This window comes from Staurois parvus, unplaced genomic scaffold (genome assembly GCF_062004578.1).
Source record: "Staurois parvus isolate SC_StPar_1 unplaced genomic scaffold, SC_StPar_1.0 ptg000124l, whole genome shotgun sequence".
Lineage (NCBI taxonomy): Eukaryota > Metazoa > Chordata > Amphibia > Anura > Ranidae > Staurois > Staurois parvus.
In genome coordinates, this window is record NW_028317920.1 from 696,871 (window position 1) to 722,027 (window position 25,157).

General features: G+C 40.4%; 1 protein-coding gene across 10 annotated transcripts in view; it reads left to right on the plus strand.

Annotated features, from left to right (window-relative positions):
- Positions 1 to 25,157, plus strand: part of FOXP1 (forkhead box P1) — a 1,001,617-nt gene that overhangs the window by 107,755 nt on the left and 868,705 nt on the right. For all 10 annotated transcript variants that reach the window (XM_089672250.1, XM_089672252.1, XM_089672255.1 and 7 more), the window contains exon 3: positions 17,076 to 17,200. The gene's annotated coding sequence lies outside the window, so the exon portion shown is untranslated. The remainder of the gene's footprint in view (positions 1 to 17,075; positions 17,201 to 25,157) is intronic.

The window sequence follows — 25,157 nt, forward strand, 5'->3', positions numbered from 1 at the left end:
AACGCATGGATGTACATCTAGCCTTTGGCTGCACAAAATAAGTAAAGCAGCATCAACTAGTATTTTTAGAAAAAAAATTGAACAGCCACCATATTTTCCTCATGACAACTGCCAGCAGCCGATGTTGGATTCACACGTGGGTTTGGAGAAGTGCCACTGCTGGATGGAGCTGCATTGTGTGTAATGGCTAGCTGCCCATATATAGAAACTAGAACATATACCAGCATTGTTTCATGACGGCAAGCCTAAAAGAATAATTGTTCGTTACTTTACCCAGTATGAGTTGTTTGCATGTAACATTTTTTTCAAAACTTGTGTTTTCCTGGAGCTCGTTTTAGTTACTTGGCAAGATGAGGAGTGGTTGGATAGGTTTACACTTTTTTTTAAATACACGTTTGTACACTTTTTCTGATTTTTATTTACACAAGTGCAAGTGTTTTCTTACTGTTTTGTTGCTAAGGATTAGTAGACTCCATTAATCAGTATATTACAACCAGTCAGAGAGGAAGTCTGGCCAAAGTATACTGTAACAGCTGGATCATTTTAATGGGCATTATTGCATTTTATATATCTTGCATATATGTTTATGTATCTGAATGGGCTTATTAATAACATAAATGTGCTATGTCAGTGTTCCAAACCTAATGAAAAAATGAGTTGTCATCTAGGTTTTCTTTGCAGCCTGTCCTAGGCCAGCCTTTTTAAACCTTTTTACCCTAGAGGAAACCTTGGAATAATTTTTTGGGGATGGGTGGGGGGGGGGGATGCCCTTTACATTGGTTCCCAGTGGGAAAAATGCCCTTTATATTGGTGGCCAGTGGGAATAATGTCCCTATTACAGTGGTGATCAAAATGCCACCCTCACAGCTATAAAGATCATTTGAGACCTGCAGCTGGCTCTGCCAAGTGGTTTTGTCCCTAAGGGCCTGTTCACACCATAGAAATGCAGTTCAGATATGTTCCGGATGTGTTTTTGCATGTGCATGTTTGCTGCGTTTTTGGCGCATTCCGGTGCTTTTTTGATGCGTTTTTGACACGTTCCAGTGCATTTTTTTGCATTCTAGTTCATTTTCCCCCTCTTTTTCGACAATTTAAATAGGGACATGTATGTTCCAATGCGTTTTTGGTGCGTTCCAATGCGTTTTTGGTGTGTTCCAGCGCGTTTTTTATGTGCTTTGTGTTCCAGTACAGTTCTGTGCAGAAAAAATGCAGCATGCTCCACTTTTTTTTTCTGCAACTGAAACACACTAGAACTGCAAGCACTGATGTGAACTATGACATTGACAACCATATAACCTACTTTCTGTGCGTTTTGGATGCAGAAAAAAGCTGAAACGCATGTAGTGTGAACTGGCCCTATAACTATGCAGGCACCACCCAATAGGAGGTCAATCAACCACAGCTTAAGAAACCCCTGGCAACCTCTGGAGGAACTCTATTAAGGAACAGCTACTAAAGCAGGCTTTCAACTAACTTTTGGTCACTTGTATGGTATCCCTACCAAGAAATTCACCATGTGCAGGCTAATCTTTCACACAGGTTTTAGCATTGAATACCAGCTAAACATTAGGCTTATACACACCTAAGTAATCCTTTGCAGTACATAATGCACAAATTAACTTGTGTTGTGCAGGGGTGTGGACATTTTTGAAAAAACTACTTGTCCAGCGACTAAATCGGGGTCCCGATCTACTTGTCCCTCATGACAATCTACTTATGCTTTATAATAATTTATTTTTTAACAAAAACCGTATTTAAATCTGAGGTGCTTTAAGTAATATCTGGGACTTGTAAAAACAAAAGGGGCTTTATGGTGACTGAAACGTTTAATATTTTTAACATTGCGTTGTTTATCTCCTCCTCCCCTCCCTGCCGGTCTCCCGCATCGTACCCGGGTACTAGCAGGGAGGAGAGAGACCTTGCAGTGTAATGAGCACTACTTGGGTTCTCATCAGGAAAGTGGAGTATCGGGCTTATCCTTTATCCCTTTTTCTGTCAGAGCTGTTTTTGCGCTTTTTGCACACGTTTAAAAAACCATTTAAGGCCTGAAGATTACACAGGACTCCCAAACATTATATATTTTCTGAAATCAAGAGACCTTAGAGCATAAAATAGTGGTAGTTCCACATTTTTTTATGTCACACAATATTATCACAAAGGACTGGGAAACGCAGAATTTCAGTAAAAAACACACTTAAGTTAATTTTAGGGCAGGGAAATGTTCCAATTTTTTTTGTAAAATATAAAAGACGAGGTTGCATCAAGTTAATAGATATGACAAACCTTAAATTTGCATGCCCTCATGAAATGGCAACAAACTTTGGTACCTTATATTTTTTATAGGTGATGATTTTAAAGCCCCTTATAGGTCATCAGTCTAGCGTTACGGAGGAGATCTGGTGCTAGAATGATTGCTCTCATTCTGGTGTGCATGGCGATATGTAACGTGTAGTGCAAATGTTTTCATGCATGTGCTTTTACGTTTCGAAAAATGAAAAATTGTGGCATGGCTTATATGATTGGGTGTAACTTTAATTAGAAGAAAAATATTTTTCTTTAACTTTTTTTTTTTTCATCACATAGGGGACAAAAAGTCCCCATGTGATGATTTTTGGTGACATGTTCTCTTTTTTGAGACATCCAGGGTCTAAAAGACCCTGCACATCTCCCCTGTACTACATTGGATGTAATGCAGTGTACATCGCACATCTGTCAACGGGGACCCGGAAGTGACGTCACATCACTTCTGGGTCAGGACAAGAAGGGGAGGGGAGCAGATGTGTCCGCTCTCCTCCCTCCCCTATACCCGGTGGTACCCACTGAACTAGTCCTGGACCCACAGATGGGCAAGCAGAGCTTGGGAGACATAGTGGGCGGGGGGCGGAGCCTGGCACCATAGTTAGGGATTGGAAACTCATTCAAGTCTCTTTTGCTATCCCCATCCCCTTTGGGAAGATTCCCCCATACTTTCTGTCCTAGTGATAGGTGGCCTTGCTATTAAAGGGACTGTCCACCTAGAAATGTTTTTCAGTTGTTGGTAGATGCTGGAGGGTATGTAATGTTTTCCTATATCTCTCAAGGACCACTGTGGCAAAAACTTTGCTGTAGTGTCTATTCTTTCTAATGGGTTTTGAAAGTAGTTTCTATTGTGGAGAATCAGGAGAGGCAGGAACATCCTGATATGGATGGGGACAGCTAAAACTCGAAGGTGATTGTGAAGACTGCTTAAAAAATAAGTTCATCTTTTGACCAAAAATAATAAATACATATTTTTTTGCAGGTAAACAAAATGTGCATTTATTATTTTTGGTTGCAAGAACCTGTAGAGCAGTGCACTGGCAATCAGCAAATCGCTGGTGCTATGCAGGTGCCCTGTAGACCTGTCAGTATATCTGCTTGCCCATATGGGATGTACAGGCAAGCAGATATACTGACAGGAAGATTCAATGAACTACCAGTAGTTAGTTCATTGAGAACCACAAGCTGACAGCCACCAAGGCTGTTGGGACTTGTAGTTCATTCACAGAACACTGTGAATGAATGAGATGGCTGTGTGAGCGATGGCCCGCAAAGCCACGCTGTGAAAGATTGTATGGGGAACTTCTCCTCGTACTTCTGTCACGGGGGGGGGGAAATTGGGCAGCAGCTGCAGCATTGGGAACATGTTACATGGGGGTGGAACATGTAACATTTTCCCAAAAGTGAACTCTTATCCTTTAGTCTTTGGAGATCCAGATGGTTGTTCTTATACGCTTCTAGAGAGTTTGGTCCCCCAAACATACTGGTTGTATCTGTTGTTTCTAGCATATAAAGATTTTCAATGAAATGCAAGTGAATAGGATTTTTTTTACTAGGTGCTTCTAACCGCACACCTAAAAAAATCAGGAAGTTTATGATATGCAAGGAGGGCTATGCTAGGGAATTGACTCTTCCTGGAGTAGTCACATTTTCTAGCAAGTTCAGAGGCACATTGAAGATTAATAAAAAATAAATAATGGAATAAAAACACTGCAAGTGTCTAAAATGCTTGCTTTTGCTGTGCTTTTTCTTGCAATTTTTTAAGCTGGTGACAGGGTCTCTTAAGCTTTAAAAGCTTACTAAATTGAATCCGTGTTTATTCATAAATGATATTAAAATAAATTCTCAAAATCCTGCATGTACAAAACTGGGGTAAACGTCAGGAGGTTAGTGCATCTTTAAATCAGTGTTCATTTTTAGCCCAACATCTGTAGGTTGTACAACCGTTTACTGCACTGTAGAGAGTAAACATGCTGATTGCTGTGGATGCTTTCCCTCGGGGATCTCTCAGGTGCTCCTTACCCTCTCCCGCAGGCACCTTCTAGCAAAGAAAGAGTTTGCCCGAGGGAACTGCAAGCCAAAAGAGCGAGCTGAAAACTTAGATATCAGACAACTCCTGTTTATAAGAACAAGGTGTTTGTAATCCTAATTCCCCAAATGCCTGTTGATCAGAGATGCCGTGTGGCAATGTGCACTGAGAACACAGCTTAGTTGTTTCATCAAGTGTGCATACTGGTTCTGAAACTTTAACCACTTTATTGTCCAGGAACGCAGCAAGATGGGGGTTGGCTGGTTGGTTCTCCTTTTGTGGCTCGCAGGTTAAAACTCCTATAACCTAAATTAATGGAAAATTATCAACACATGTAGGACACGTCTGGAACGCATCCACCTCCGGAGGCGTACAAGCGAGTAGGTGTTTGTTTATTAAATGAAGAGCAACAGTTTTTACGGTCCTCCATAAATAATCTGGTGAGTATAAGCATTGGTCTGTAACCAGAAATGGGGCTAGGGCCAAGAGGTGTGATGAGGACACTGGGTCGAACACTAAGACTGCCATAGTTGATGCATAATTGTGCGGGCCAATGGAAAAGCATTCTATGACTAGTTTGCAAACAGAGGGCCAATGATAATATTTTGAACTGATTTGGCAATAAACGTAATCAAATAAAAAAAATAAAATATGATTAATACAATAAATATGAGTATGAACCTTCAGAGCTTTCTAAATGTTTGTATGAATAACTTCAATAATCTTCAAGCATGGTCAGGTCTTCAAGAAAGGTGTCATTCTAAATAAAGACAATCTAAAACCTCAGGCTTCAGTCTGTAAATGGCCAAGAGGAATGGGAGGCAGAAACAGAACCTCAGTGCTAGGGTCAGTGAGACCTGCAAGTGAATGGCCTGGAAGTAAAGCAGGAACAGTTTTACTCCCATCATGTATATGAGCAGATTGTAAGCTCCAAGGAGCAGGGCCCTCCTTTCCCTCTTGTATTGAACTGTATTGTTGCTGTATTGTCTCCCGTTATATTGGAAAGAGCTGAGCAAACTGTTGGCGCTATATAAATCGTGTATAATAATAATAATTTGCTAGATGCAGAAGAAAGCCGGAGTGACAAGATGTTGCTTTTGAAGCTAAACAAGGTTTAACTGTTTTAACCTTGGTAAGGTTTTTGCTTCCTGAGTCTTCAAAGCAAATTCCTTCCAATCATTTTTTTTTTTTTTTGTGTTGAATAGAATAGAGAAGGGTTCAAACCTCTGTTGGGTTATTATTGCTGTCTGGAAATTTCCCCTCACTGTCTGTCATAGTGACCAATAAGAAATTTCTTAAAACAGACACAGAAACCTTTTTTTTAGGGACTATAAAATAGGAAAGGATTTGAATCTCTGTAAAGTTTGTATTATTTTCTGTAATCCTGTCCTGTGACCTCACATCCTGGTATCATACTGACCAAAACTGATTTTTTCCTACTCCGTTCAAAACTAAAAATAAAAAAAATGTTTGTCTGGAGTAAGGCTATATTAGATAATTGCAGCAGAAATCATAGCCAGATATTCAGGATTGATGGCTCTTGTTCTGGCTGATTAACCATCTCAGCCATAAATGTTATCAGACAGGAGAAGAAGCATTGTACCTCAGAAATTTTTATATGGGATCTAAGAGGATTATTGAATGCTAAGATGTGCCAACATCCCCAAATTTACAGCAATATCACAGTTAGTACGTGACTAATTAGTACATGTTTTTTCATGTACTAACATGTACATGTTAGTACATGAAAAAACCACCCTCCCTTTTTCATGTGCGCTATGGAATGCCCGTTCTGCCTGTAATAAGCTCACCTCTGTCCGTGACCTTTTTGTCTCCCGCTCCCTTAACCTACTAGCAGTTACAGAAACCTGGCTCCAAGCAGCAGATTCTGCTTCTCCCGCAGCACTTTCCTATGGAGGCCTCATCTGGACCCACTCACCCAGACCCAGTAGTTGTAAAGGTGGTGGGGTTGGTTTGCTTCTATCTCCACTGAGCACCTTTCAAGTCCTCCCTAACCCTCCTGCTGATGTACTTATTTGGTCCATTACCATAGAGTTCAACTGTTTGGCTTTGATAGCAACCCTTGTGACTGTCTCCTAGGAGTAATGGAGTTGATGGGCTTTTGTGGAGGTTATGTGAGGACAGCAACATATATATTTTAATCTTCTGTGTTAATGTCTTGTTTGATCCTTGTATCATGTATGGAAAAAAAAAATGGCAACGTTTGTTTTGTATATTTGTGACTGTCAAGGAACACTTGGTGTGTAAAATGTATGTTATGTTCTTGATAATGTACCACATGTATCCCTGAAGAAGACAAATGTTTGAAATGCATTGGGTTGCTCCATATGAATTTTGTTGCTCTCAAGCAAATGATTCATAATCGTGTAACGTGGAAAAGAAGAGGTACAGTGGGGATCGAAAGTTTGGGCACCCCAGCTAAAAATTTGTATTAATGTGCATAAAGAAGCCAAGGAAAGATGGAAAAATCTCCAAAAGGCATCAAATTACAGATTAGACATTCTTATAATATGTCAACAAAAGTTAGATTTTATTTCCATCATTTACACTTTCAAAATAACAGAAAACAAAAAAATGGCGTCTGCAAAAGTTTGGGCACCCTGCAGAATTTATAGCATGCACTGCCCCCTTTGCAAAGCTGAGACCTGCCAGTGTCATGGATTGTTCTCAATCATCGTCTGGGAAGACCAGGTGATGTCAATCTCAAAGGTTTTAAATGCCCAGACTCATCTGACTTTGCCCCAACAATCAGCACCATGGGTTCTTCTAAGCAGTTGTCTAGAAAACTGAAATTGAAAATAGTTGACGCTCACAAAGCTGGAGAAGGCTATAAGAAGATAGCAAAGCGTTTTCAGATGTCAATATCCTCTGTTCGGAATGTAATTAAGAAATGGCAGTCATCAGGAACAGTGGAAGTTAAAGCAAGATCTGGAAGACCAAGAAAAATATCAGACAGAACAGCTCGCAGGATTGTGAGAAAAACAATTCAAAACCCACGTTTGACTGTACGATCCCTCCAGAAAGATCTGGCAGACACTGGAGTTGTGGTACACTATTCCACTATAAAGAGATACTTGTACAAATATGGTCTTCATGGAAGAGTCATCAGAAGAAAACCTCTTCTACGTCCTCACCACAAAAATCATCGTTTGAACTTTGCAAATGAACATATAGACAAGCCTGATGCATTTTGGAAACAAGTTCTGTGGACCGATGAGGTTAAAATTGAACTTTTTGGCCGGAATGAGCAAAGGTACGTTTGGAGAAGAAGGGGCACAGAATTTAATGAAAAGAACCTCTGTCCAACTGTTAAGCATGGGGTTGAATCAATCATGCTTTGGGGTTGTGTTGCAGCCAGTGGCAAAGGGAACATCCCACGAGTAGAAGGAACAATGGATTCAATAAAATTTCAGCAAATTTTGGATGGTAACTTGATGCCATCTGTGAAAAAGCTGAAATTAAAGAGAGGATGGATTCTACAAATGGATAATGATCCTAAACACACCTCGAAATCCACGGGGGATTACATCAAGAGGCATAAACTGAAGGTTTTGCCATGACCTTCACAATCTCCTGACCTCAACATAATTGAAAATCTATGGATATACCTTAACCCCTTCCCGCCGATGCCTCCCGGCCCTTTAAGAGATTCAGACGCCGGGAGGCGGGGCGGTTGGGGCGTGGTTTAGGAATCATGTGACCGCCGTGATGACGCGTCACGGTGGTCACATGATCGGGAAAGGTCCCGTTCGAAAGAGCGGACCAGGACCTTTCCGTGAGTACCACACATGTGTGCTGGGAGCGCGCAGGGCGCGCGCTCTCAGCACATATGTATTTAGTTACATGGACGCAAATGTGCGGCCGCTCGGTGTCTAGGCCCAGACGCCGGGAGGCCGCACATCTGTGTGCGGCCGGCGCAAAGGGGTTAAAAGAGCAGTGCGTGAAAGACAGCCCAGAAATCTCAAAGAACTGGAAAACGTTTGTAAGGAAGAATGGGCAAAGATACCTCAAACAAGAATTGAAAGACTCTTGGCTGGCTACAAAAAGCGTTTACAAGCTGTGATACTTGCCAAAGGGGGCAGTACAAGATATTAACTCTGCAGGGTGCCCAAACTTTTGCAGACGCCATTTTTTTGTTTTCTGTTATTTTGAAAGTGTAAATGATGGAAATAAAATCTAACTTTTGTTGACATATTATAAGAATGTCTAATCTGTAATTTGATGCCTTTTGGAGATTTTTCCATCTTTCCTTGGCTTCTTTATGCACATTAATACATATTTTTAGCTGGGGTGCCCAAACTTTCGATCCCCACTGTATATTTTACTGTAAACCATCTTTCAAAGGACCACAAAAACACTTTAGCCATGATGTATTTATTTTATTCGTTTTGTTAATAAAGCGTTTTGCAATTTTAAGCTTTGAAGTTGATGGTATTAGAAATATTTAGAAAAAAAGTGTCTCAGAAAGTCTCAGCTACATGTACTAACTGTGATATTACCTCAGAAATGTAAAGTGGAGCTCGACCCAAAAGCGGAAGTTATGCTTTAAGGTTTTTGTCCCCCGTGGAGCTCGACCCAAAAGCGGAAGTTATGCTTTAAGGTTTTTGTCCCCCGTGGAGCTCGACCCAAAAGCGGAAGTTATGCTTTAAGGTTTTGTCCCCCGCTCCCGATTTAAAGCGGAGTTCCACCCGAAAGGGGAAGTTCCGCTTTACAGATTGGTCCCCCCGCTCCCTATTAAGGATTGGCACCTTTGGGGAGTGGGGGGGGGGTGGTAATGGGTACTAGGCGGAAACAGCAGTTGTCCTCCTACCCTCCCTCCCTGCAATCTTGTGGGACATGTGACAGATCCCAGAAGACGATGGGGCCATTCAGGAAGCACAGCGCTACTTGCGCAAGCAGTCACAGCTGAGTGCCCACACTGAAGATGCCGGCGCCTGGAATACAAGACAGCCGGTGAAATGGGCTGCAGCGGGGGCAACACGGGATCGTGGGACAGGTAAGTGGCTGTTTTTTAAAAGTCAGCAGCTGCTGACTTTTATTTTTTTACAGAGTGAGTGGAACTCCGCTTTAAGGATTTCCACCTTTTGGGGAGTGGGGGGGAGGGAGCGGATGCTTGATTTTGACAGGTAACCACTCCCACTTCCTCTGTGACTGCCTAGGCAATCGGAAGCTGAAGTTGTCCACCCTGCGTCCCCGTAGTCTTCTGGGACACATGACAGGTCCCAGAAGACTACAGGACCATTCATAAGCACATGCGCAGTGGGAACCCGGATATGACAGTTTCACACACTTAGGATTCCGGCGCTGGAGAGAGAGGATGGCCTGTTTATTAAAAGTCAGCAACTACAGTTTTTTTTTAGTTGCCGACTGTTAACTATTTTAGGTTTGACTTAAGCCCTGCTTTAATATGGCTTTCACTAAAGTTAGCCATTACCTTAAGCTACTTTTGCTACTTTGACAAAAAGTATTAGACTAAAACTGGCAGGGTTACAGATACAGTATATTTCTAAAGTTCTAAAGTCAGACAATTTTGGGTTAGGTAACCTCTTCATGCCAAGTGCATGCAAATATGTGGCCTCTCAGCTGCTGGGTTTTGACACCGAGTGGCAGAATATTTGCTTACCATTTGTAAACACGTGCTGAGAGCGTGCGCCCTGCGTGCTCCCAGCACATGTGTCGGCATCCTACGGAAAGGTCCCAATCTCTCCTTGCGATCAGGACCTTTCCGATCATGTGACTGCTGTGACAGCCAATCACAGTGGTAACACGATCCTAAATTCCAGTGTTAGAAGCCCCTTACAAGGCCGGGAGGTGCTGGCGCAAAGGGGTTAAAATCCACCTAGATTTTCTGCTCTGCCAGATCTGTATTGTGTGGACAGATGAGATGAAATTTTAACTTTTTTTATCAGCATTATGTTTGAGAAAACAACCATTTCATATCAGCACCAAAACCCAATCCCAACTGGTGATTCATAGTGGAGGGGTATAATGGCCTTTAAAGATATCAGCAGTTCCTGTGAGGGTTCAGTGTATTCAAGCTCATCCAACATGATAGTGATTGGAAGCACAGGAGTATTTACATTTCTACACTTTGGGCACTTCTTTATGTGTTTTAGATGGGTTCTCATTAATCCCTTCGAAAAATGCACTTACTGAGAAAAAAAAAAAGCTAGAAGCAATGTATCCCACTAAAATGCATAAGTGTGAATGAAACTTAAATCAACAGCAGAGTGGCTCTGAAAGAAAGAATTCTGTGTTTAGAATGACCAAGTCAGAGACTCGACCTCAGTTCTATTGAAATGCTGTGGCATTATCTGAATCAGAGTGATCATGCATTGGCTTCTTGAAACTATGCATGATTTAGAACATCTGTATTTAGGAAGGAGTCAAAATATCTGCTAACTGCTGTGCTGCTATAAAAAGCATTTGCTTGAGATCACAGCCAATAAAGGAGGCTAGTGATGTCTATATGTCTTTGATATACTGTATATCCTTATCCATCCAGTGGTATAATAGGTGATCTTTTGCAACCCAAATACAAAGATTGTATTAAAGAGGACCTTAAACTATAACAGCAATAAATATTAAAGGCAAACTTTTTTTAGTTTTGGACAGAGTGGAGAGAGATAAGAACTGTCAGGTTTTTATTGCTGTCTGTGTTATTGACTTACTAAAACTGGAAAGTGCAAAATCTGGTGTAGCTCTGCAAAGAAACCAATCAGCTTCCAGTTTTGTTTTTTGTTTTTTTGTCAAAGCTTACTTAACCCCTTGGTGCCGGCACCTCCCGGCCCTTTAAGGGTTTCAGAAGCCGGCAGGCGGGGTGGGGTTTTAGTGTCATGTGACCGCTATCACGGCGGTCACAAGATCGGGAAAGGTCCTGATCACAAGAGGAGATCGGGACCTTTCTGTGAGTATAGGACATGTGTGCTGGGAGCACGTGCTTTCAGCACATATGTTTTTTTAATTGCACGCAAATGTGCGGCCGCTCGGCATCAAGGCCCAGACGCCGAGAGGCTGCACATTTGCGTACGCTAGGCGTGAAGAGGTTAAAAAAGCTGAAGTTAGCTGATTTTCTATCATGCACAGCTGCACCAGGTTTTGCACTCTCCAGTTTTTAGTAAATCAATCCCTAGGAGTCAAAAGCACCATGAAATCACATTGCAAATATATAGGCAGGGGCTACAGAACAGGAATGCCTAGGCATAGTCACATACTAGAAAGTTCACTGCTATTTTTAAGGAGGAATTAACTGCTTGTCCGCCACCCTATAGCAGAAATACTGCTACAGGGCATCAGGACTGCACAAAATCGTGTGCATATATACGTGATTTTGCATTTCCAAGTAGGGGACGCACCCACACACAGCACACAGTTAACCTTTTGATCGCTCCAGATATTAACCCCTTCCTGCCCAGTGTCATTAGTACAGTGTCAGTGCTTTTTATTAGCACTGATCACTGTATTAGTGTCACTGTGGATGTCGGTGACAGTTAGTCAGTTCCCCCCCCAGTGTCAGAATGCCCGCTGCAGTCCCGCTATAAGTCGCTGGTTGCTGCCATTAGTAGTATATATATTTACATGTATTGGGATTTTGTTTTAGCAAAGACATGTCGCAGAATACATTTTGGCCTAAATTTATGACGAAATTTTATTTTTTACATTTTTTTACTGGACATGCTTAATAGCAAAAAGTCAAAAATATATTTTTTTTTCTCAAGATTGTTGGTCTTTTTTTGTTTATAGCACAAAAAAATAAAAACCGCAGAGGCGATCAAATACCACCATTTGTGGGGAAAAAAGAACATACATTTCATTTGAATGCAGTGTTGCATGACTACGCAATTGTCAGTTAAAGTAACACAATGCTGTATCGCAAAAAATGGCCTGGTCAGGAAGGGGGGGGGGTAAATCCTCTGAAGGGCAAGTGGTTAAGGACAAAGGGTAGATTTTTCAGGGCAACATTAACATTTCTAGATGTTCCCTATAAGATAGCAAATCTTTAATTTTTGAGCTCAGATTCACTTTAACAACCATTCCCAAGGGGTTATCATTTAAAGTCTTTTACCTTGTTTTAGCCAGGCTGCAATTTTTTCTGTTCTACAATGCTCCCTTTTCAATTCCCTCTTTCGATCTAATATCTCCCTCATATCTGTGTTCTCCTGTATCATTTAAATTATGTACTGTAAACTGCTTGGCAGCTCTGTGGGGATATCTCACCTACCCTATAATTATACCTGTTTTCTTACACCTGATTCCAGTCCAGTGAAGGAGCCATTAGTAATAATATGAATAAAAACTAAGCACAGGAAGAAAATGCTTAAACCATGGCAACCAATTTGATGTTTAATTCGAATAAAATGGTAAAGTTGTCATACTCAATTTTTTATGGCTAGCAGCTCTGCTTTTTTTATGTGAATAAAGCGCTAAGCCGCAAAATGGCAGCCTATGTAAAAGAAATGGAGTCTAGCAGCAGCTGCGCCCAGTTTTCTAAGGCACCCCCATATCTATTTAGTTTTGCTTTATGATTTTTATTCTAGGTCCAAAAACAAAACCGTAGTATATCCTTAGATGTGGTGGCTGGATTAATCTTCCTTTTTTAGGCATTTTGTTCTTTATTTTTCCTGTTGTTCTGGCCAGTAAGTCTGTTATTTTTAACTTCTTTTAACAGATCAATCTGTCCAGCAAGGGTGGCAGTTACAGTGTTGAGACAAACCACTTACCACTGACAGGGGTGCTTGCAGTAATCAGCTTTTATTCGTTTATGCAAAACCTTTATCCTAAGGAACAAAAAGCTGCTGCCGTAACAGCTTAAAAAGTGTTAGCTGAAGTTCAGCTTTACTTTGTTAATTAGGTTCATCCAAATCTACTAGTGCCTTTTAACACTACCCTCTGACCAGATTGACAAGACTGTTGTCCAAAGGTATCTCCATTGCTCTCCCATCAAGAGATGAGACACCCCAAGAAAGAAAGTGTGTTGCTGGCCAGATTACCAGGTGAAAATGAAGGAAAAAATTCTACAAAAAAAAAAAAGCTAATACAGCCACCAAATTTAGGGATTGGTAAGCTGCAATTTATTACATTTTTGTTTTTGGGTTTAATATCGGTTTTGGGTTTTTAGGTTTAATAAGGTGCCCACACATCTTTCAATGCAATCATTTTGATATTGTCATCTCTTTTGAGTTTAGATCAACTTAAGACATGATCACAAAAGATATTTATCTGATGGATTGGAATGTTGGATGTAGCGTGTTGTGGTATAACTTTTCCTTTTCCAATTTGTTAAAAAAATTCTCCTTGCACATAAAAAAATGCAAAATTGATTTATTTGTAAAAGACCAAACTAAAGAAGGCAGTCCAGCCTAGTGTATATTAAAAATTTACTTGTGAGCCAATAAGGTGTATAATAAACAGCTTCTATCAATAAGATCGCAGGCTGCCTTGCTCACCCTCATAAATGTGAGTTATCAGTGCATACAAATGAAGAAAATATAGATGCCGCGCTCTATCAAGATCTATTACCTGTATATAGTATAAAAACTGTATTTGCATTAAATCTCTAATAGCTGCATGATCTCTTATGTGTAACCATACATGATTGTAATGCCAATCAGTACCTAAACGTGTTGATAATAATAAATAAATGAATTAGAAAAATATATTTCAAAATTGGTGATATAAAAGAAAAAAAATTTAAAAAAATAAATAGTAAAAGTCTGTGCTAAATTATTCAAGTTTGTGTCCTTCGATGATTAAATAAATAATCCAATTAATAAATTGAAAAATATGGAAAATGAATAAAAGGCAAATATTCAATAAATATAGTGCAAAAACACAAAACAAACTTGGTGCAGAGTTCAGCAAGGATGAAATATCTGTGTGCTCTCCTTCCAATCAGCCTGAGGTGATGCAGGTGAAGGTTGCAGATAGAGAGCTACTATGTAAGCCTGAATGGTCATATGGATCTCTCCCTCCTCAGATCTTTCCTTGATCCAGCCCTTTAAGCATTCCTCATACGGATCATGTAAATAGAGAAAAGTGCATAGTGCTTTATCGTTGATAAAAATAAACACTTTAATTTGTGCTCAATATGCACTCACATTGAATAAAAACAATCTGCGCTTTGTATAATAGCTGCTTAAAGCGGTGAAGACCAGCCTCTCGGGTGTGCTTGCATACACTACCAGTGCTCACCGTGTAAGGATGCGTGGTGATGTCACTGCCCCTCCCCAACGCGTATCTCCACAGGGATTCGTAGCTTCGTCCGGGGGATGTAGTGTGTTATCCCCGGGGTGTTTTATTTCTGTGAAAAGGTAAAAACATACTCACAAACGATGAAGCGGTGAAACATATCAAGCCACCATCTCAGGGCACAGTGGATACTAGGAGCCAAAGTGATCTAATGCCAAGATGATGCCGTCTGGGATCCAGAAGTGGCTTACTCATTTTGAGGGTAATCCCTCTTCATTATCATCAGTCTCTGATGAAGAGGGATCTCCCTCGAAATGCAAAAGCTGCTGCCTTCTTTTGTTTGGTCTTTTTCAGTTGCTATTGGACTTCCCCAGTCATTAGAGGGCAGCAAAGCCTGGTATTTCCCTGGATGTGGTTTTACAAGGATATATGTGTGAACTGACCCTGGTCTACCACACTTATGCCCAAGAGGTTTTGCATCATTGCAGCTATTAGACTATTTTGATTTATTTGTGGCCAGCTTGGTATTCCTGCAACTCTTTTCCCTACTCCTGTAAGCTTCAACATCCATGCCGCATAATTCAGTGTGTCTAGGCCTGTTATCTCCTCAAAACCTAATAGATTAAAAAAAAATTGTCACCCAAAATTAGACTGTTTGGAGGCTGTACTACGTATTCTGTTTTGCTGACTGGTCCAATTTATGCCACAAAGAGTTTGAGCTTTGCATCTAAGTAGCTATTAAAGTCTTCGGAGGTCTGCCCAACATTTGTTTCCTATTTTTCAGCACCTTGATTTGATATGTTCTTGTGTCGCCTGGGATGCTTCAGTTGGCCTAATTGCTTGCCATAACACAGCGGCCTGTATTGTTCTGCCTGATGAAATAGTGCTCCCATTTTGTCTTTGTGCTGTTTACATCTGATGTTTTGTAGCTGCTCCTTGCTTATCACTGGGATGTGATTATTGCCAGGGAGACTCCATACATCATCTGTAGTTTCCTCAGATTAGAAGCAGCTAATAGCAAGGCCTCCAGATCTCACCAGGCACTTTTTTATCCTTTCTGTCTTCTCAGAGGGCTGGAGTAGCACAAATAGAGTTGACGTGCACTTGCAGACGTAGCTCAGTTTATTAGCAGTTTACTGAGGGAGCTTGGAGTCACTTAGTGGTGAATTATGGGGAGATGGAAGCTTTTTGAAATGTGAAGCTGATGTTATTATTAGCATTTTGGCCTTCAAATTCAAATAATTATGGTCCCAGACCTTCCAGATATAGTCACATACTGTATGTGAGGATGCCACTGTTACATTCAAGGCCATGCTGGATGAGAAGTTGGTTCAGAGACAAGAATAGCCAACTCTAGTCCAAAAATATGTTTTAGGTTTGGATAGAGTGGAAAAGACTTAAATTCCAACTTTTTTAAATTGTCATCCTGAAAGGTTTTATAAACAAATCTCATGTTCCCTCCACTGCTGTCCCCCACAGTTTTTCTTTTCCAACAGTAGAAGTCATAATGCTCATTCTCCCATTTTTTGAGATTGTGTACCAGCATATTGAAAGCATTTTTCATCATTTTGGATTGAATAGGGAATGCTTTAAGCCTTTGTCTGATTCTTTGCCATTTTGTACTTCTTTCAATAGATTTATCTGCACTTCCTTTGATATAGATACAAGAGGAAGTAAGAGGAAATCTTTCAGTTGGAGTAAATCTCCAGAAAAGGTATCCTCGTTGGAATATCTTCCCTCTATACATGTTCCAGTGACAATTCAAAATTTGGGATTCTCTATTACTTTACTTCCTGGTAACAATGGTCACCAGGACTAATAAGGGTGAATCTCTCTAGGGGGGACACAAACGGCACTCTACCCACTCTATCCAAAGGAAAAAAAGACTACAGATAATTTTTATAGTTATGTAGATTACCCTATTACCTGTTTAACCCCTTCCCTCCCAGCTCTGGCATCCCTTTAATAGGGTCTGTACACCTGGAATTGGGGGTGGGAAGAATCGGTGTCCTTTAATCACTGTAATTGGCTGTTACAGTGGTCACATGATCAGGAGCCGGTTACCAGTTACTGGTCATTGGGCAGCTTGGTTTCTGTGCTGTGAGCGTACTCTCAGCACAGAAACATTGGAACATTGGCTTCCCAGTTAGGCATATGTGCATCATGTAGGCTTTAAAGCCCACCCTTTTTGGCGCCGCACATATGTGTTACACTGGCAGCAGCAGATTACCAACTGTCATCATATCAGCCGCACATGGAATGCATTGTTTTCAAAAGGTATCTGACTCAGATGTGTGAGTCTGTGAAATGTGAAAAAGAAGCGGTAGAGCACAATCATTCTATTGCACTACAAAGCAGAAAACAGAGCCAGCGTATGAGGAAATAAAGGTGCCTCTGCGTACATGATTTCAAACCATACCTATAAACATTTTCTGGAAAAACATATTTACATCAGTCTGATTTATTTTACACAGTAGTCCCTCCTTCTTTTCATTGTATTTAATTGCTGGGTTTACCTGTTGACATTTTTCGTTTTCAGCATCCTGGGCTCCAGTTGATACACCTTGATGATCTTAGAGGAGTGAGTGATGGTCAGAAGTTCTGTACGATGTCAGCATTGTTTAGCACAATGAGCCATTTGGTGTGATGCCTCAGTTACAGCCGGTAAGCTTCTTTACATTATAGCATTTATGAACACCGTTATATAGGACTACGTGTGCCAGTGAATGTCTTTGCTCTCCCATGTTCCCATTTTTATGCATGTCAGAAATGCCCCTGATGTGTTAGTGGAAACACTGGTGTGCCAGTTAGGCAAGAGCTATTGCTAAATGTCACTTGTTAGCCTTTTGTCATTTATGTAGAATGCCTTAAGTTAATGGCTGTTAATAGAAGACTCAGAACTACAGAATACTTTAATGGGTCTTTTTTTAAGGTACATCTAAACCCAATCCCTGTTTTCAACCCTTAAATACAATATATCTTAATGGTGATTCCAGCATTGGGAGGAAACGATTCAGTCTCGTGTCACTCAAGAAGACACGTGGCCACTCAATGAGGTTGGACAAGAAGTGGTTTAAGCTTAAATGGCTTTATTTCCTTATTTCCTTTAAATGGAATTATTTCAAAAAGCTTTTAGATGGTCATCTTATTGAACACAATATAACGGGATATGGGAAGTGGTAGAAGCATGAATGCACACACCCTCACATAGGTTGAAATAGATGGATTGGTGTCTTTATTCAACCTTACAAACTATGAAATCTGCATCTTTCATTAATAGAATACTTGGTGACCCTGTTGTGAAGGTTCCTGTTCAGGCTTTTCCTATTATGGAATTACAACTGTACATATGTAATACAAAAAATCCCCAGCACACTTACCAGCTAGCCAGCAAAATAGAAAACAAAATGTAAACTGTTTTAACAATTTGCATTTAGTTTGCAAACATGTATGTGGAAGTCACACTGTCTCATCAAAGCCTCTCTGTGTAGTGTGTTACCTAACTCTAATCTATGAGAGCCTTCATCTTACAGCATATAGCAATGGATATATAGAGGGCAGGTATGTCTGAAGGTAACCCATTTCTCCTTAAAAGAAAAAGGACACACCAGAAGCCCAGCGTAGCACAGCACAATGGCAGCTGAAGACCTCTAGTGTGTCCCTGTGCTTCCCAGTTGTGCTCCTGTGTTGTCACATTGTCATACATGCCCTTTAGGAGACAAGTGACTGTGCACATACAGATTGTGCAAGTTTGGCCCACTGTTGTCACCATCAATATGCAGGTCCAATAAGCAGCAAGTGTTACAAAAAGGCTGAAGTTTGATAAGTAGCACTGAGATGATGAAAACAAGGATGCTTGATTACGTTCACTGATGGAGTGATCCAATTTTGTATTTAGGAGCTCTGCTTTCCCTGCATTCAAAGGAGTAACTGTCACAGTTCTGTTTTTGTTGGTCCAGCTTGTTCCACCATCTTCTGCTCAATCTGCCTATTGTCTTGTCAGTATTTTGCAGCCGCACACCTGCCCATCGGTTTTATCTATTCCCAATAATGCCCCAGATCCAGCAGCCCTCTCTGCACCTCCATGACTTTTTCTGACTCCGGTAATGGAACTGCTTCAATTACTCAGTCAGGGTGTGGAAGGGAAGTAAACATAGTAACACTCACTCCTCCGCAGCTTGCTTAGTTTAATGTAAAACCAAACGGCTGCTGTATGGCGGCCTAAACTAGTACCAAATCCAGTTACTATGTGATGCACATGCCTCATAAAGTGAAAAAACTTTATTATTTCCCTGACTGAACCAAATCCTCCTTCATGCTTGACCTTTCAACAACAGAGGCTGTGCTGTCAATCCAGAAAGCAGTGGGCAGGACTAGATGTGGTCAGGTGCTGATTGACAAGATCAAGGGTTGTAAACCAGCAGTGACGATGCCGATAGCCATGCCCCTGCAACATTTTTCATCCCACAGTTGTGTAAGCAGGAAAAGCAACTCTGAATTCAGGAGCACTGCACCATTTTTGCCACCCCGTCGCAGGAAGCTGCATTAGGTGTACTGACAGGATCAGGACTTTGCAGGGGGACTAAGAGAAAACTGTGAGCACACATACACTTACAATTAAGTACTACAGACCATATTTTTATTAGGGGGCTATAGTTTTGCTTTTAACCCATTTGATGTCAAAATTCTTTTCTACACAGTTGGTGCAGTTTAGTGTGTTACAAATGTCTGGATAATGGCCATTAAAGACTGTGACAGTGCTTGAATGAGACCTATTAAGTGTTGTGTTGATAAAATGCCATCTTAATATTTTTTATAGTTGTCCTTTAAGGTTCTACCTTCTTCTACCAAACTACTTGTGATCAGTTTTGGGATTGCAGGTGGCAAGGAGAATTCAGGCAGAATCACAGCTGCTGAAGATGTCTCATCTCATCTACATGTTCACTTAAGTACCCTCGAATTAAAGCAGGAAACTTCAATACCGATCTATTTTCATAGACCTGGAGGTTTCAATTATATCTGTATGATGAGTTCAATTCTGTCACTGAGAGACAACTTACTGAAAGTGCTCACTTCACCACATGCAGACGATGGAGAATTTCCATTTTAAGGGCCCTCTTAGTGTTAACTTGAGAACTCCAGTTTAATAATAATCTTCTCGTCTTTAGAAAACTTGTAAAGACCGATGCTTCCACAGAATTAAACACATAGCTCAGTTTTAGGTAATCTTTTAATGTGACACTGAAAACGGCCTATAACAACATAAATTGAGTTATTTTCTCAGTGCGGGACCTGCATTATTAGCTTTTAGGGAATCCCATATCTTTTAGCCCAATTGAGTCACAAGAATAGATACTCAATCAAATAGATTTTGTACTAAAAAAAATCTCTATTTTCATAGTAGTAGTTCTCCTTTCCTGTTACAGCCACTTTAAAAAGCATCTAATTATGACTGTAAAGTTCAATAGGTACTGGAGTAAGACCCACTGCTCTCAGTAATGTAACCGACCTGATCAGACCTCTCCCCCTTTATGCAATACAGAGCTGTTTCAGAATGATTGTGCCGAGGGGTGTGGCTGTGTTTCAGCGCTGGCAGCACAGGGCACTGCAGGGTGAGGGCCGGGACTTTATTGTACTCGACATTGCCTCCTCTGCAACATCCACTAACTTGTCCTGTGTTTGGCCTCATTTTATGGCATACATGCCATCTGTCCCACATCTAGGTGCTCTGTCCTGATGATGTTGTGTCCTAAAATTTCCACACCATGCTTCTTTCATCCCCCAGCCTGTGATTGGACAGTGAAAGGAGTAGCAACAGACTAATGAGATCATCTCCCTGTCACTTTTCTTTCTGCCCTATATCAGCATGTTTCCTGTAAGCATATGAGCAGTGCCACTGACCTGCTCCTTGTGCTTCTTCTTCCTCTTCCAGTTTGAGCTCTGCTATACTAGTGGAGTGCAAGTGGCTGATACCAAGTCAAATTCAGGTATTTACATTGCTTGCATTTACAAAAAAAAAAAAAATGATGTATGATAGTGAGCATATTGCTGCATTATTCAAGTGTTTTGTTTAACCTGCCTGGAGTTTCACTTTGTGAATCAACCCTGGTGTCCTAATTTTAAAGGGATTTTGTGTTCCTCAGTGACACTGAGACTTTACAGTGAGCAGAACAAATGGATTGCAGAATGCAGCAGCCGTCCATTTGAAACTAGAGGCACGTGTAAATTTTTCTTACAGGTTCTTTTATTCAGCTAGCATTTATCATTATATGTAAATTAGATTTACCTGTTGCCGCTTAACAAGAAATATTTACCCAGAGGACAGTTTGTGTTCATTTATTTATCCCTGGTAACCTCCTGAAGATAGACTGAAATGCATATTTAAATGTCTTGCTGGCAAGCCATTTTCTTGTCACAATAGATGTTTAAGCAAGTCGCAGTGAAATTAATGCAAACGTTCAGTGTGTAGCAATGTATAATGAAATGTGACCAATGTTGTTGGTTAAGGTAGCTGACTTTTTAAGCAAACTATAAAGCCATTTTAACTTCAAGAGCAAGGCTTCATTTTCTGAACTTGCAGTTATTTCTGTTGGTGTGTGACCACATTCTGACACCTGACTGAATCCTGAATGCTGCTTATTATCACCCTCCCGATGCCCTAAAGCTGAGGTTTGGTTCAAACAAATTTTTTTGTTCAAAGCTTTAATTATATTACATACCTGTAATGAAGTATGTCCCATCGTGTGCAGGCTGCTGGATTCTATAGAAATCTTCACTTTGGGGATGCCCTGTCTTCTTCCTGCTGCTGAATTTCTGGTGCTGTGTGTGGGTTACCAGCTTCAGGTCTCCACATGTAGCTAATGGTAATTTGATGGGGACAAACACCCCCCACCTTCTCCATCGGAGGGGAGGTGTAATCTGATCACTAACAGCATCCCCCTCCCCCACCAATTCACAGATTTTCCAAATGGAGCAGAAGGCAGGAGGGTGCATGTCCCAGCCAAATCATCTTTAGTGCAGCTGAGCCCACAGACCCTAAGCTGTTAATTGCCAAATATTCATCAGAAAAGAAGAGGACAGGGTAGCCCTGCAGTGATTTCTACAGAATCCAACAACACATGTTGGGGTATATTTTGTTACCGGTATAGTAATATAACTAAAGCTGTATAGAAAAATGTTCTTTAGACAAACCTCAGCTATAAGGCAACAGGTAAGTAATGGAACTAAGGGTCCTCTCACATGGGGTGGGTCTGCTGCATAGCGGACACTGAGCAGCTCACTCTCAATGGGTGGTCGGATGAAAACTAACCACCTGCACGTTTCCATCCAACCCGATCTGATGGACGGAAGGGGAATTGGATGGCCATCCGTCCATTTTTTGCAGGTCAGATCAGATCGGATGTCGGCGGGTGTAAACGGGCACATGTCCATTTACACCCGTCGCTCCATAGAGGAGATTCCGATCGGGTCCAGCTGCAAAACGGTCAGGAAGACCTGATTGGAACATCCATGTGAAAAGACGCCTAAACCTGTAGAGCTCCATGCACACTAGCATTTTTTTAAATCTCAAAAAACACTGTAAAAAACACTGTATTAAAAACGCTGGTAATAGCCTTTTTAGTAGCATTTAGAAGCGCTAGCGGTTTTATTAGCATTTTACAGTACATGAAAAAGCTCCAAAAAAGCTATTAGGAGCGTTTTAGTAGCCTTTTGGAGTGTTCAGTGTTTTTTTTGCTGGTAAAATGCTCCCAAAAACTCTACAAAAACATATTTTTTTTTTCTGCTCCTAAATGCTGAAGCTTGAAAAATGCTGCTAGCCTAAATAGTGTGCATGGACACATAGGATAATACTATTAACTTCTAGCAGCTAAAGAATGCAGCGAAAAGAATGCTGATAACAGCTTTTAGGAACTTAAAAAAAAAACGCTAGTGTGCATTGAGCCTAAAGATTTTTGTTTTTGTTTTAAGCAGTACATTATAAGAGTCTTGCATTTGATCTTCCTCTTCTTTTGTATTTCAAAAGCCAGTACTAGCCCTCTAGGTGTTTGCCTGATTTGAAACATCATCTGGTAGGCAGGCAATGATGGATAGAAGAAAAGAGTTACAGGATGATTTTAAAGTATATGTAAACCCTCATCTTGTAAAACAGCCCCTTCAGTTTAAAATAGAAATGAAAGGCAAAGCATTTGTGTATATATAGGAAAACGGTATAAATACCTCCCCTCCCCCCTTTTTTTTATTATGTGTTCATATTCCCTCTAGTCTGCATAAGGATCTTAGAGAGCTGCAGGAGGATAACAGCAGCGCTCTGGTCTTCCCAGTGAATGGCTGTGCAGGACAGGGTGTGTCAGTACAAGCCTGATCATTGGATTAGCTCCCAGCACAGCAAGAGAACTGACCACACTGTGCTCTTCTCCCTAAAGTGGTCAGTTTTTAATAGGAAAGCAGAGGGACTGCCAGGAACACCAGGGATTTCACGCAAAGGAAGCCATATAAAGAGAACAGGATACTTTTTTAAACAAGTACATGGTATAGCAGGCACATATCAGGAATATGAAATGTTGTGTTTATATAGTCTTTAAACTCAGTTAAAGACATGCATGTGTTTATCTCTTAAAAGTCCTCTACCCTTGCATGTTATGATTCAAGACTAATTTTTGTTTGGAAATTCTTTAAAATACAAGTTTTTATTTTACATACTTTTACTTGGTGATATAAAACAGAATATATCACAATACAAAAGATGTATACAAAAAATTCTGACAAAGTACAGTAATCTTTTCATAGAGGTAGAGCGATATTATAAAGCACATCATACATAGTTACATAGTCTGGCTGAAAAAAAAGACAAAAGTCCATCTAGTTGAACCATTAAAAAAAAAAAGTTATAATCCTACACCCACAGTTGATCCAGAGGAAGGCAAAAAAAACAGCAAAGCATGATCCAATTCCTTCCTGATAGGCAACCGGATATTCCCTGGATCAACTTTACCCATAAATAGTATCCAGTTATATTCTGTGTATCCAAGAAAGAATCCAGGCCTTTTTTAAGCAATCCACTGAGTTGGCCAGAACCACCTCTTGAGGGAGTCTATTCCACATTTTCAAAGCTCTTACTGTGAAGAAACCTTTCCAAGTTTGGTTTGCAGATTACATTTCTTTTTTCCTCCAGATGTAAAGAGTGCCCCCTTGTCCTCTGTGATGACCTCAGATTGAATATCTCTACACCGAGTTCACTATATGAACCACTGATGTATTTATACATGGAGATCATATCCCCCCTTAATCTCTTCTCAATAGAGAATACATTCAGTTCCTCTAATCTTTACTTATAGCTGATCTCCTCCATGCATCATATCAGTTTGGTTGCCCTTCTCTGTACTTTCTCCAGTTCCCAATGTTCTTTTTGTGAATTGGTGCCCAAAATGAAACTGCATATTCCAGATGAGGTATTACTAATGATTTGTACCGGGAAAAATGATATATCTACCTCCTGGATTTTGCTTGCTTTAGAAACTGCAGCTTGGCATTGCATGCCATTATTAAGCTTGTGATCTACTAGAACTCCCAGATCCTTCTCCACCATTGATTCCCCCCAATTGTTCCCCCCTTAGTATGTATGATGCATGCATATTCTTAGCCCCCAAGTGCAGAACCTTACATTTATCAACATTAAACCTTAAACCTCATTTCCCACATTGTTGCCCAATTAAACATTGCATTGAGGTCGGCTTGTAGGTTGGAGACGTGTAAGGGCGTTATTCCACGGCACAGCTTGGTGTCATCTGCAAAGACTGAAATGGTATTTATAATCCCAGACCCTATATCGTTTATAAATATATTAAAAAGTAAGGGTCCCAACACTGAACCTTGGGGTACCCCACTGTTAACCCTAAACCACTCAGAGTATGAATCATTAACCACTCCTCTCTGAATACGTTCTTTCAGCCAGTTTTATATCCATTTACATACAGATTTTTCCAAGCCTGTAGAGTTTACCCTACATATTAGCCATGTGTGGGGAACTGTGTCAAACGCTTTTGCAAAATCCAAGTATACCACGTCCACCGCCACCCCTCTGTCCAACGTTTTGCTCACCTCCTCATAAAAAGAAATCAGATTTGTTTTAAAACTTCTATCTTTCTTGAATCCATGCTGTCTGCTGCTTAAAATATTTTTTTACAGCAAGAACTCATCTATGTGGTCTTTTATTAAACTCTCCAGTATATTCCCAACTATAGAAGTTAAACTAACAGGTCTATAATTACTTGGTAAAGATTTTGACTCCTTTTTAAATATTGGCACCACATTGGCCTTACATACTGTATAAATAAGACTAAATATAAGTGAGACATCATAAAAGTGACTTGAAGTCAGGTAACAAAGAGGTAATTTCTTTAAATATCAATAAAAATACAAATGTTGATTAGATGACCATACATTCCATTTTACAGAGAAGGACAAGGAATCATGAATTCTATGAAAGATTCTTTCCATTAACATTATAGAATCTAATCTAGAAATAATTTGTGAGAGGGAAATAGTGGAATATTTTCAGTTCAATGCTATAGTCCATTGTTTAGCTACACAAATTGTATGGCAGGGGTGTCCAACGCACGGT